Source organism: Lolium rigidum, chromosome 2 (assembly GCF_022539505.1).
Source record: "Lolium rigidum isolate FL_2022 chromosome 2, APGP_CSIRO_Lrig_0.1, whole genome shotgun sequence".
Classification (NCBI taxonomy): Eukaryota; Viridiplantae; Streptophyta; class Magnoliopsida; order Poales; family Poaceae; genus Lolium; species Lolium rigidum.
In genome coordinates, this window is record NC_061509.1 from 69,052,591 (window position 1) to 69,064,859 (window position 12,269).

Sequence of the window (12,269 nt, forward strand, 5' to 3'; positions counted from 1 at the left end):
CAAAGCCACGAGTGGTGACCGCACGGGACCTAACAATCACTATGATTTATTTGTTGATTATTATGGCAATGTTTATGCTAGATATGTTGGCCCTCGTAATGGCTATGCTTATAGAGGGTACTCAATTTGGGTACCAAAAGATCTTGTTGTCATTGCAAAGGAACCCATTAATCGATGGGTTCCTAAAACCTCTACTTGATTTTGTAGGGGTATTCCTCCGGTGGTCCAAAATGGGTGTTTGATAGTGGATGCACCAATCATATGACCGGAGGAAGAGGTGTGCTTGACCAATTCATAGAAGATGTAAACAAGAAGTCAAGCATCACCTTTGGTGACAATTCAAAGGGAAATGTACTTGGGTATGGCAAGGTGGCAATCTCTAAGGACTTGTGCCTTGAGGCGGTCATGCTTGTTGAATCCCTTGGCTATGATTTGCTTTCTATATATCACCTTGAGGATGCCGGTTATAATTCAGATTTTACTAATTATTGTGTGAAAGTCTTTAGGAGTGATAATTTCAAATTGGTCTTTGTTGGATATGTGGAGAACAACCTTTACGTGGTTGACCTCTCGAAAGAGAGCCCCTCTCCCTCCACATGTTTAACGGCGGCCAAACATGACGAAGGTTGGTTGTGGCATCACCGCCTTGGTCATGTTAACATGAGAAATCTTAAACAACTCCTAAAGGGTGAGCACATTGTTGGACTAACCGACATTTCTTTTGAGAAAGATAGTGTATGAAGCGCATGTGTAGCTGGAAAGCAACTCAAGAAGAAACATCCTATCAAGAGCATCATCACCACATCTAGGCCTTTGGAGCTCCTTCATTTGGATCTCTTTGGGCCATCACATTATGATACTCTTGGTGGGAGCAAGTACGGACTTGTCATTGTCGATGATTACTCAAGATACTCTTGGGTCTTTCTCCTCAAGTCTAAGGATGAGACCCATAGAGAGTTCATCACCTTTGCCAAGAAGGCTCAACGTATGTATGAATCTGAGATCAAGGCAATAAGGACCGACAATGTCACCGAGTTCAAGAACTACACTATGCAAGAGTTTGTTGATGATGAGGGCATCAAGCATGAGTTTTCAGCTCCGTACACCCCTCAACAAAATGTTGTTGTTGAAAGGAAGAACCGGACTATTATTGAGATGGCAAGAACTATGTTGAGTGAATTCAATTCACCCCATAATTTTTGGGGAGAAGCCATCTCTACAGTTGTTCACTACTCCAACCGGCTCTTCCTTCGTCCTCTATATAACAAAACTCCATACGAGCTTCTCACAGGTAACAAGCCTAATGTCATGTACATTCGTGTCTTTGGATGAAAATGTCTTGTTAAGAACAATAAACGGAAGTTTGGTAAATTTTAAATTAGAACTATTGAGGGCACATTTTTTGGATATGCGGAGAACTCCCACGCCTATAGATACTACAACAAGTCCACTGGGCTATTGAAGTATCTTGTGACGTGGTGTTCTTGGAGGATAATGGCTCCCAAGTGGAGCAAGTTTTTCCATGTGTTGCAGGTGATGATGATCCTTCTAATGCCATCAAGATTATGGGCATTGGACACATCCGGCCCACAGAAGTTCATACTGATGATCAAAGTGATGAAATAGAAGTATCAAGCTCAGCCTAAGTGGAGCCTAGCTCAACTCAAGCTGAACCATCAAGTGCAACTCAAGAACCATCCTCTACTCAAGATGAGCCACATTCCGAAGAACAAGAAGAAAGCCCTCAACCCACTGAGCAAGATCATGATGATGATCAAGAAACATCCTCAACTCATGTTCAAGCTCAAGTTGTCCCTCATGATCAATTATTAGCAAGAGATGAATTTGTTGATCATGAAGGAACCATTCGGAAGATCAAGGCTGCTACAAGGGCAAGTGACATGAAAGTAGATCAAGTCCTTGGTTGCATCTCAAAAGGAGTGTTAACTCGTAGACACCATGCATTACTTATCACTTATTGTCAACACCATGCTTTTGTGTCTAGTTTTGAGCCACTCAAGGTACATGAAGCCTTGGTTGATCCGGATTGGGTAATTGCCATGCAAGAAGAATTGGAGTGTTTTACTCGTAATGAAGTATGGTCTCTAGTTGAGAGACCCAAGGATCATCGCATCAATGTTATTGGGACCTAATGGGTATTCAAGAACAAGCAAGATGAGAATGGCATTTTCATAAGAAATAAAGCAAGGTTAGTGGCGCAAGGGTTTGCCCAAATAGAAGGTATGGATTTGAGGATACCTTTGCGCCGGTAGACCGTCTTGAAGCTATTCTTACTTTGCTTGCATTTGCATCTTTCCACAATTTCAAACTATATAAAATGGATGTGAAAAGTGCATTTTTGAATGGTCCCCTAAAAGAAACCGCATATGTGGCTCAAACCCCGGGTTTCGAAGATCCACGCCGACCCAACCATGTATACTTACTCCATAAGGCACTCTACGGTCTCAAGCAAGCTCCACGTGCTTGGTATGAGTTCCTTAGGGATTTCTTACTACATGATGGGTTTTGCATGGGTACGGTCGATTCCACCCTTTTCACCAAGCGGGTTAAAGGGGGTGACTTATTTATATGTCAAATATATGTTGATGATATTATCTTTGGTGGAACTAACCCCAATCATAACAAAGCTTTTGAGCTATTGATGACTGGGAAATTTGAGATGTCCATGATGGGAGAGTTGAAGTTCTTTCTAGGCTTTCAAGTGAGGCAACTTGCAAAAGGCACCTTCATCTCTCAAGAAAAGTATGTGAAGTACATGCTCAAGAAGTTCAACATGAGCAATGCAAGCCCAATGAAGACACACATGCCCGTAAAGGGGCAGCTTGGCTCATGTGATATGGTGAGAAGGATGTGGATATAAAGGTATACCGTTCCATGATAGGATCCTTGCTCTACCTTTGCGCCTCTAGGCTGGATATCATGCTAAGTGTAGGGATGTGTGCTCGTTTTCAATCTGCTCCTAAGGAGAGCCATTTGATGGCGGTCAAACGGATTCTAAGATACCTTGTTCTTACTCCTACTCTCAGGCTGTGGTATCCAAAGGGGTCAACCTTTGAACTCATTGGCTATTCGGATTCCGATTGGGCCAGTGATAAGGTTGACCGGAAGTCTACCTCCGAGGCTTGCCAATTTATTGGTCGTTCATTGGTGAGTTGGTCATCCAAGAAACAAAACTCCACCGCCTTATCCACCGCCAAAGCCGAATACATATCCGCGACATCTTGTTGCACTCAGTTGTTGTGGATGAAGCAAACCTTGAAAGACTATGGTGTGTCTCTTGGTACGGTGCCTCTTCTATGTGACAACGAAAGTGCAATAAAGATCGCCAATAACCCGGTTCAACATTGTCGCGCCAAACACATTCACATTCACCATCACTTCCTACGTGACCATGTTGCTAATAGGGACATTGATCTCACTCATGTGGGGACAACGTACCAATTGGCGGATATTTTCACTAAGCCTTTGGATGAAGCCCGATTTGTGAACTTGAGAGGAGAACTTGGTATTCTTGATCCTAAAAACTTAGATTGAATACTTCTTGCACTATATTCTTGCATTTATCTTGCTATCTTGCTTAGAGGTGCAGCACATATGGGGATAGTCATCTTACCATGTCTTGGTATGATGCATACCTATGTGTGCAACATAAATAGACCCAATGTCATTATATGGACCCAAGCATGACTCTTCGAGGTCTCATGACATTTGCGCTTTAACATAGGGGGAGTAATCCCCCGCCCCTCATTAAGCCTCAATTGCAAATTGATTTGACTATATATGGCTAAAATGATCTTATTGCAAGAACTATTTCAAAATATTTGTGATTCTTGATATATATTTCGAATCATGCCCATTATTGCTATTTACATCTTGTTTGGATTTTCACTCCAATGGGCATACCTAGAAAACCTTGTGTTTCCTACCCCATGTCTATGATCATCTCATCATTCATCTATCTATCTATATGTACATGTCATCTTCTGAGCATACACACACAAGTGCACAAAGAATAGGGGCAAAACGAGGCAAAACATGGCAAAGCAGTGTTGGCCGGTCTCTGGCCCGGTTGGACCGGCCTCTGCGCCGGGCCACCCGGGCCCAGACCCGGTCAACCGGGCGGCGCGCCGGTCGTGCGGCTGGTTAAGTGGGGAGGAGGTTACCCATTGGTGGTCTTCTTCCTCACTTCTCCCCTTCCACCATAGACTCCATGTGCGCCGCCCCCTTCATCTCCACCTCTCCCTAGGGCTTTCCCACCACTAGAATCCTCTCAAACTTCATCCCACCATAGATCGGGCACATTGGATCATCTCCACCAAGGGATTTGGTCTCCTTCAAGCCACACTTGGAGATATTGAGGATTTGGCCCTCAAGCCTTCTCTTGCTGTTTTCTTTGTTCTTTTTAGCAAAGAGAACCATGTCTTCGGGTAAATTCCCTCTTCCATTCCCTCTTCTTCTCTTTTCCTCAAACATTGCATATCTTTGAGGAAATTTGAGAAAAATTTAGGGTTAGGGCTCGGGTTTGTAAGTCCTCATGCCATTAGAGTGTCTCACACCACTATGCACATGTTCCACTCTACAATGCTATAGTATATGTTCACATTTATGAGTTTTTGCATGATTTTGTGGTTGAATTTCTGGGCAAACCTATCAAGTCGACAGCACCCGGCCCCAGGCCCGGTCGACCGGCCGTTCAATCGGCCGGTCCGGCGCGTAGCCCGGTCGACCGGATGATAGACCGGCCGGTATCTCGTCCGGTTGAACCGGACCATATGCCGGGTTGCCCAGTTCTTCAGACAACTCCGTCAAAACACTTGAATATATGCTATACTCTTCGACCTCTTTATTTCTGATGACATGTACACTTATCCCACTGCTATCCTTGCTCTATTTGCTCATTCACAGGTGGTTCCAGTGATGATGGCCGTGGATCTCTTTCCAAGAGAGGTAGAGGCATGAGAGGCCTCCAGAGTGTCATACTAGCTCTCGCTTGCCCTCTAGAGCACCTCAGAATACTGCTCCAGGCAGTTCAGCTGGAGGTAGAAGAAAGACATTTGCCAAAAGAAAGAAAGACAAGCATGCAGCTGAAGATAATGATCCTATTGAGAGAGTGCCACAATTCAATGTGGGCGGAGCACATCTTGCTGATTGGAGAAGTGTTAATTAGAGAGGCAAATCCGTATCGGTTCAAGGAACGAACCTACACTAGTGGGTACAGGTTATTCTGGACCATCACTCAAAAGAGCATATGGGATGATTTCTACAATTCTAGAGAGTGTATGAAGAATGGTGTCATTGTGATGCCAAAGGCCATCAACAAGGAAGTGCTTTCCATGCATGAAGCCACCAAGTACCGCTTTGTGGTTGATACCTTGAAGGGTATGGGGCTGTATGATCTTGCGTGCTTGAAGCCGGGTGATGAAAAGGGAGCTGGGCACTATTGTCCAATTCTTATCAGCCAATTCCATTGCACTGTGTTCTTCCATGATGATCCCGATCCCACTATGACCTGGATGACTGGTAAATAGAAGTACACTTGCAACTATCAAGACTTCTGTGAAGCCATGGGATTTGGTGGTGGCCGTGCTCGTGGATTTAAGATTCACTCTCAGGATAAGTTCACTCATGGAGACATTGCTTTATGCTATCCTTCAGAGCCTACTGATACGTCCATTTTGCATCACTATTTTATATCATAATTTACTATTATTCATTGATATATTTCATATTTAGAGATGATACTTATGTTATTTCACCTATTTTGCATGTTTCATGATTATTGGAGAATCACTCACCGGAGTCAGGATTCTGCTGGAAAAAGCACCGTCATAATGCAATATTTCTGAAGATCAACAATTGAAGGAGATTACACCGAAGGTCTTATTTCTGCAGAAGACGGAGCCAGCCAAAAGGAGGGGCCGAGGAGGGCCGCCATGCCCCCCCCCCCCATAGGCCGGCGCGGGCTCCACCCTGGCCGTGCTGCCTTGTGGGGAGGAGGCCCACAGCCCCTCTCGGCCGCCTCTCTTTCGCGTACTTCATCTACCCGAAAACCTAAGGTGCGGGGAATAATCACGAGGAGACACAGCCGCCTCTGCGGGGCGGAAAACACCAGAGAGAAAAGAGCTCTCCGGCAGGCTGAAATCCGCCGGGGAAATTCCCTCCCGGAGGGGGAAATCGACGCCATCGTCACCGCCATCGAGCTGGACTTCATTGGGATCATCATCACCATCATCTCCACCACCGTCACCATCATCTTCACCGCTGCACCTCGTCACCGCTGTAACATCTAGGGTTAAATCTTGATTGTTTCATAGGGGAAACTCTCCCGGTATTGATTACTCCTTGTTATTGATGCTATTGAGTGAAACCATTGAACTAAGGTTTATGTTCAAATTGTTATTCATCATCATATCACCTCTGATCATGTTCCATATGATGTCTCGTGAGTAGTTCGTTTAGTTCTTGAGGACATGGGTGAAGTCTAAATGTTAGTAGTGAACTATGTTGAGTAATATTCAATGGTTTGATATTTAAGTTGTGGTGTTATTCTTCTAGTGGTGTCATGTGAACGTCGACTACATGATACTTCACCTTTATGGGCCTAGGGTAATACATCTTGTATTCGTTTGCTAATTGTGGGGTTGCCGGAGTGACAGCAACCTTGAACCCCGTTGGTATATCGATGCAGGAGGGATAGCAGGATCTCAGAGTTTAAGGTTGTGGTTAGATTTATCTTAATTACTTTCTTGTATTTACGGATGCTTGCAAGGGGTATAATCACAAGTATGTATTAGTCCTAGGAAGGGCGGTGCATTAGCATAGGTTCACCCACACAACACTTATCAAAACAATGAAGATTAATCGACTATATGAAGCGAAAGCACTAGACTAAATTCCCGTGTGTCCTCAAGAACGTTTGGTCATCATAAGTAAACAAACCGGCTTGTCCTTTGTGCTAAAAAGGATTGGGCCACTCGCTGCAACTATTACTCTCGCATTTTATTTACTTGTACTTTATTTATCTGCTATATCAAAATCCCCTGAATACTTGTCTGTGAGCATTTACAGTGAATCCTTCATTGAAACTGCTTGTCAACACCTTTTGCTCCTCGTTGGGTTCGACACTCTTATTTATCGAAAGTACTACGATACACCCCCTATACTTGTGGGTCATCAAGACTATTTTCTGGCGCCGTTGCCGGGGAGTGAAGCGCTATTGGTAAGTGGAATTGGTAAGGGAGACCTTTACTGTACATGCTGATTTTATTTCTGCCTGTTGCTATAATTCATTATGGAGAGATCTTCTTTTGAATTCCTATTTGGAAAATCTACTACTACTGCAAAGGTAGTGGATGAGGCGCCAGGTGAGAAAGAGGTTCCATACAAAATACCTATGAAAATTATTGAACGTGTTGTGGATAACCGCTATGAAGGGGATGGAACCTGTCCATCCCGGAGATCATTTACTCGTTTTTACATGAATTATGCGGGTTATTCAAGTGTGCAGGTATTGCTATGGATGAAGTTAGGAAGAAACTATTCTCTATATCGATGTCTGGTAAAGCGGTGCATTGGTACAAATTGTTGAAGAATGGGGATTCTCTTGATTGGAAGGATATTGTGCCTCTATTTTATTCTAAATTCTATCCTCCAAGTGAAATTCACAAAGACCGAAACCGCATATATAATTTCTGGCCTCATGATGGAGAGAGTATTGCCCAAGCATGGGGGAGATTGAAGTCTTTAATGCTCAAATGCCCCATTCATGAGCTTCCTGGTAATATCATTATTGATAATTTCTATGCAAGACTTTCTTTTCAAGATAAAACCTTGCTGGATACTACTTGTTCTGGATCATTTACACGCAACAAAGAAGAGTTTAAATGGGACCTTCTTGATCGGATCCAGGAGAATACTGAAGGATGGGAGAATGATACGTCTCCGACGTATCGCTAATTTCTTATGTTCCATGCCACATTATTGATGATATCTACATGTTTTATACACATTATATGTCGTATTTATGCATTTTCCGGCACTAACCTATTAACGAGATGCCGAAGAGCCAGTTGCTGTTTTCTGCTGTTTTTAGTTTCAGAAATCCTACAAAGGAAATATTCTCGGAATTGGACGAAATCGACGCCCAGGGTCCTATTTTGCCACGAAGCTTCCAGAAGACCGAAGGGAAGACGAAGTGGGGCCACGGGGCGCCGCCACACTAAGGCGGCGCGGCCCAGGAGGGGCCCGCGCGGCCCTGCTGTGTGGGGCCCCCGTGACCCCTCCGACTCCGCCCTTCCGCCTACTTAAAGTCTTCGTCGCGAAACCCCCAGTACCGAGAGCCACGATACGGAAAACCTTCCAGAGCCGCCGCCGCGAAGCCAAGATCTGGGGGACAGGAGTCTCTGTTCCGGCACGCCGCCGGGACGGGGAAGTGCCCCCGGAAGGCTCCTCCATCGACACCACCGCCATCTCCATCAACGCTGCTGTCTCCCATGAGGAGGGAGTAGTTCTCCATCGAGGCTCGGGGCTGTACCGGTAGCTATGTGGTTAATCTCTCTCCTATGTGCTTCAATACAATAATCTCATGAGCTGCCTTACATGATTGAGATTCATATGATGATGCTTGTAATCTAGATGTCATTGTGCTAGTCAAGTGGATTTTACTTATGTGATCTCCGGAGACTCCTTGTCCCACGTGTGTAAAGGTGACGAGTGTGTGCACTCGTGTGGGTCTCTTAGGCTATATTTCACAGAATACTTATTCACCGTTATGAATGGCATAGTGAAGTGCTTATTTATATCTCTTTATGATTGCAATGTGTTTTGTATCACAATTTATCTGTGTGCTACTCTAGTGATGTTATTAAAGTAGTTTATTCCTCCCGCACGGTGTAATGGTGACAAGTGTGTGCATCGTGTAGTACTTGGCGTAGGCTATGATTGTGATCTCTTGTAGATTATGAAGTTAACTATTGCTATGATAGTATTGATGTGATCTATTCCTCCTTTTGTAGTGTGAAGGTGACGAGTGTGCATGCTATGTTAGTACTTGGTTTGGTTATGTTGATCTGTCATGCACTCTAAGGTTATTTAAATATGAACATTGAATATTGTGGAGCTTGTTAACTCCGGCATTGAGGGTTCGTGTAATCCTACACGGTTAGTGGTGTTCATCATCCAACAAGAGGGTGTAGAGTCTAGCATCTATCTATTTATTACTGTTATGTGATCAATGTTGAGAGTGTCCACTAGTGAAAGTATGATCCCTAGGCCTTGTTCCTAAACATCTGCTATCGCTGTTTGTTTACTTGTTTTACTGCATCTTTACTTCCTGCAATATTACCACCATCAACCACACACCGGTCCTGGACAGCAAAGCACTTTTCTGGTGCCGTTGCTACTGCTCGCATTTATTCATACCACCTGTATTTCACTATCTCTTCGCCGAACTAGTGCACCTATTAGGTGTGTTGGGGACACAAGAGACTTCTTGCTTTGTGGTTGCAGGGTTGCATGAGAGGGATATCTTTGACCTCTTCCTCCCTGAGTTCGATAAACCTTGGGTGATCCACTTAAGGGAAACTTGCTGTTGTTCTACAAACCTCTGCTCTTGGAGGCCCAACACTGTCTACAAGAATAGAAGCACCCGTAGACATCAGAGAACGACAAAGATAGAGAGTCAGGTATAAATTATGATTATGAATGCATTGAAACTTTTATGGATACTGATAAATTTCGTAATATGAGTGCTACTTATGGTCTTGACTCTCAAGTTGTTGCAAATTTTTATAAAGCTTTTGCCTCTCATTTTGAATTGCCTGGGAAGAATTTTGATAAGTATCATGAACCGTCCAAAGATAAAACTGATTCATCTATAAATAAATGTGTTGTAATTGAAACTGTTGATCATATTCTTCCTGAAGATTATATTGAAAAAACTCCTTTCCCTGCTAAAATGAAGGAGTATTCTGTTATAACTAGTGCGGTTAATAAAAGTGCAAAGAAACCTATAGAACCTGAAGAACAAATAAAGGTTGAACCTGCTATTGCAATAGTTAAAGATCTTGTGACTGAAAATGTAGAAGATGGTCATATAATTTTTTGTGAAGATGCTTCTAATATTGTTTCGCATCCTAATAAGTCTAGGAATGCCAGTGTTCCTATGCTCTCTGTTAGAATTGGTGATCATTGTTATTATGGTTTATGCGACATTGGTGCAAGTATTAGTGCCATTCCTTATGAGCTTTACACGGAAATCATGCATGAAATTGGTTCTTGTGAACTTGAAGATATTGATGTGGTTATTCGGCTAGCTAATAGAGAAACTATCTCTCCTATCGGTATTGTTCGAGATGTGGAAGTTCTATGTGGTAAGATTAAATATCCTGCTGACTTTTTGGTACTTGGTTCTGCTGCTAGTAAGTCTTGTCCTATTATTTTTGGTAGACCTTTTCTAAATACTTGTGGATCTGTTATAGATTGCAAGAAGGAGAAAATTGTGACTAAATTTGCTGGTGAATCTTATGAGTTTAATTTCTCTAAATTTTCCAAAACTCCTTATAAAGCTGATTTGCCTAATAATGATTTTAGAGTTGAACAATGTGCGTCTATTTCTCTTTCTCCTAATAATCCTTTGCAGCAACATTTGGAGGATAGTGAGAGTGAAGTCTTTAGGGAAGAAAGAAACGAGCTTGATGAAATTTTCCTTCGTCAACCTATTCTTAAACATGACTTGTCGATTGAGGATCTAGGTACAACACCACCACCAAAGGAAGATCCTGTTTTTGATTTAAAACCGTTGCCTGATAATCTTAAGTATGCTCATATTGATGATAAGAAAATATATCCTGTTATTATTAGTTCTAAGCTTTCGGATTTTGAGGAAGAAAGGTTATTGGAAATATTGAAGAAACACCGAGGAGCTATTGGCTACACTCTTGATGATTTGAAGGGGATTTCTCCCTCTATTTGCCAACATGCCATCAACATGGAAGATGATGCAAATCCTGTTGTTGAACATCAGCGTCGTCTAATTCCTAAGATGAAGGATGTGGTAAGGAATGAGGTATTAAAACTTCTTGAAGCAGGTATTATATATCCTATTGCCGATAGTAGATGGGTTAGTCATGTGCATTGTGTTCCTAAGAAAGGAGGAATAACTGTTGTGCCTAATGATAATGATGAGCTCATCCCTCAAAGAGTAGTTGTAGGGTATAGAATGTGCATTGATTATCGAAAAGTTAATAAAGTTACTAAGAAAGATCATTACCATTTACCTTTTATTGATCAAATGTTAGAAAGATTGTCTAAAAATACTCATTTTTGCTTTCTTGATGTTTATTCTGGGTTTTCACAAATTGCTGTTAAAACTAAAGATCAAGAGAAAACCACTTTCACTTGTCCCTATGGAACTTATGCTTATAGGCGTATGCCTTTTGGTTTATGCAATGCTCCTGCTACTTTTCAAAGATGCATGTCTGCTATTTTTCATGGCTTTTGTGAAAAGATTGTAGAGGTATTCATGGATGATTTTTCTGTCTATGGGAATTATTTCGATAGTTGCTTGCGAAACCTTGATAAAGTTTTGCAGAGATGTGAAGAAACTAACCTTGTTCTTAATTGGGAGAAATGTCACTTTATGGTTAACGAAGGAATTGTATTGGGACATAAAATTTCCGAGAGAGGTATTGAAGTTGATAGAGCTAAAGTTGAAGCAATTGAGAAGATGCCCTATCCGAGGGATGTTAAAGGTATTCGTAGTGTTCTTGGTCATGCTGGATTTTATAGGAGATTTATTAAAGATTTCTCTAAGATTTCAAAGCCTCTTACTAATCTTCTTCAAAAAGATGTACCTTTTGTTTTTGATGATGATTGTAAGGAAGCTTTTGAAACTCTAAAGAAAGCCTTAACAACTGCTCCCGTAGTTGAACCTCCCGATTGGAACTTACCTTTTAAAATTATGTGTGATGCTAGTGATTTTGTCTGTAGGTGCTTGTTCTTGGACAGCGAGTAGATAAAAAATTGAATGTTATTCATTATGCTAGTAAAACTCTTGATGCTGCTCAAAGAAATTATGCTACAACTGAAAAAGAATTATTAGCTGTAGTTTTTTGCTTGTGACAAGTTTAGATCTTATATTGTTGATTCAAAAGTCACAATTCATACTGATCATGCTGCAATTAGGTACCTTATGGAAAAGTGTAAGGGTACATTGCCCCTATGTGTGGTTTTGGTAATTAATGACATAG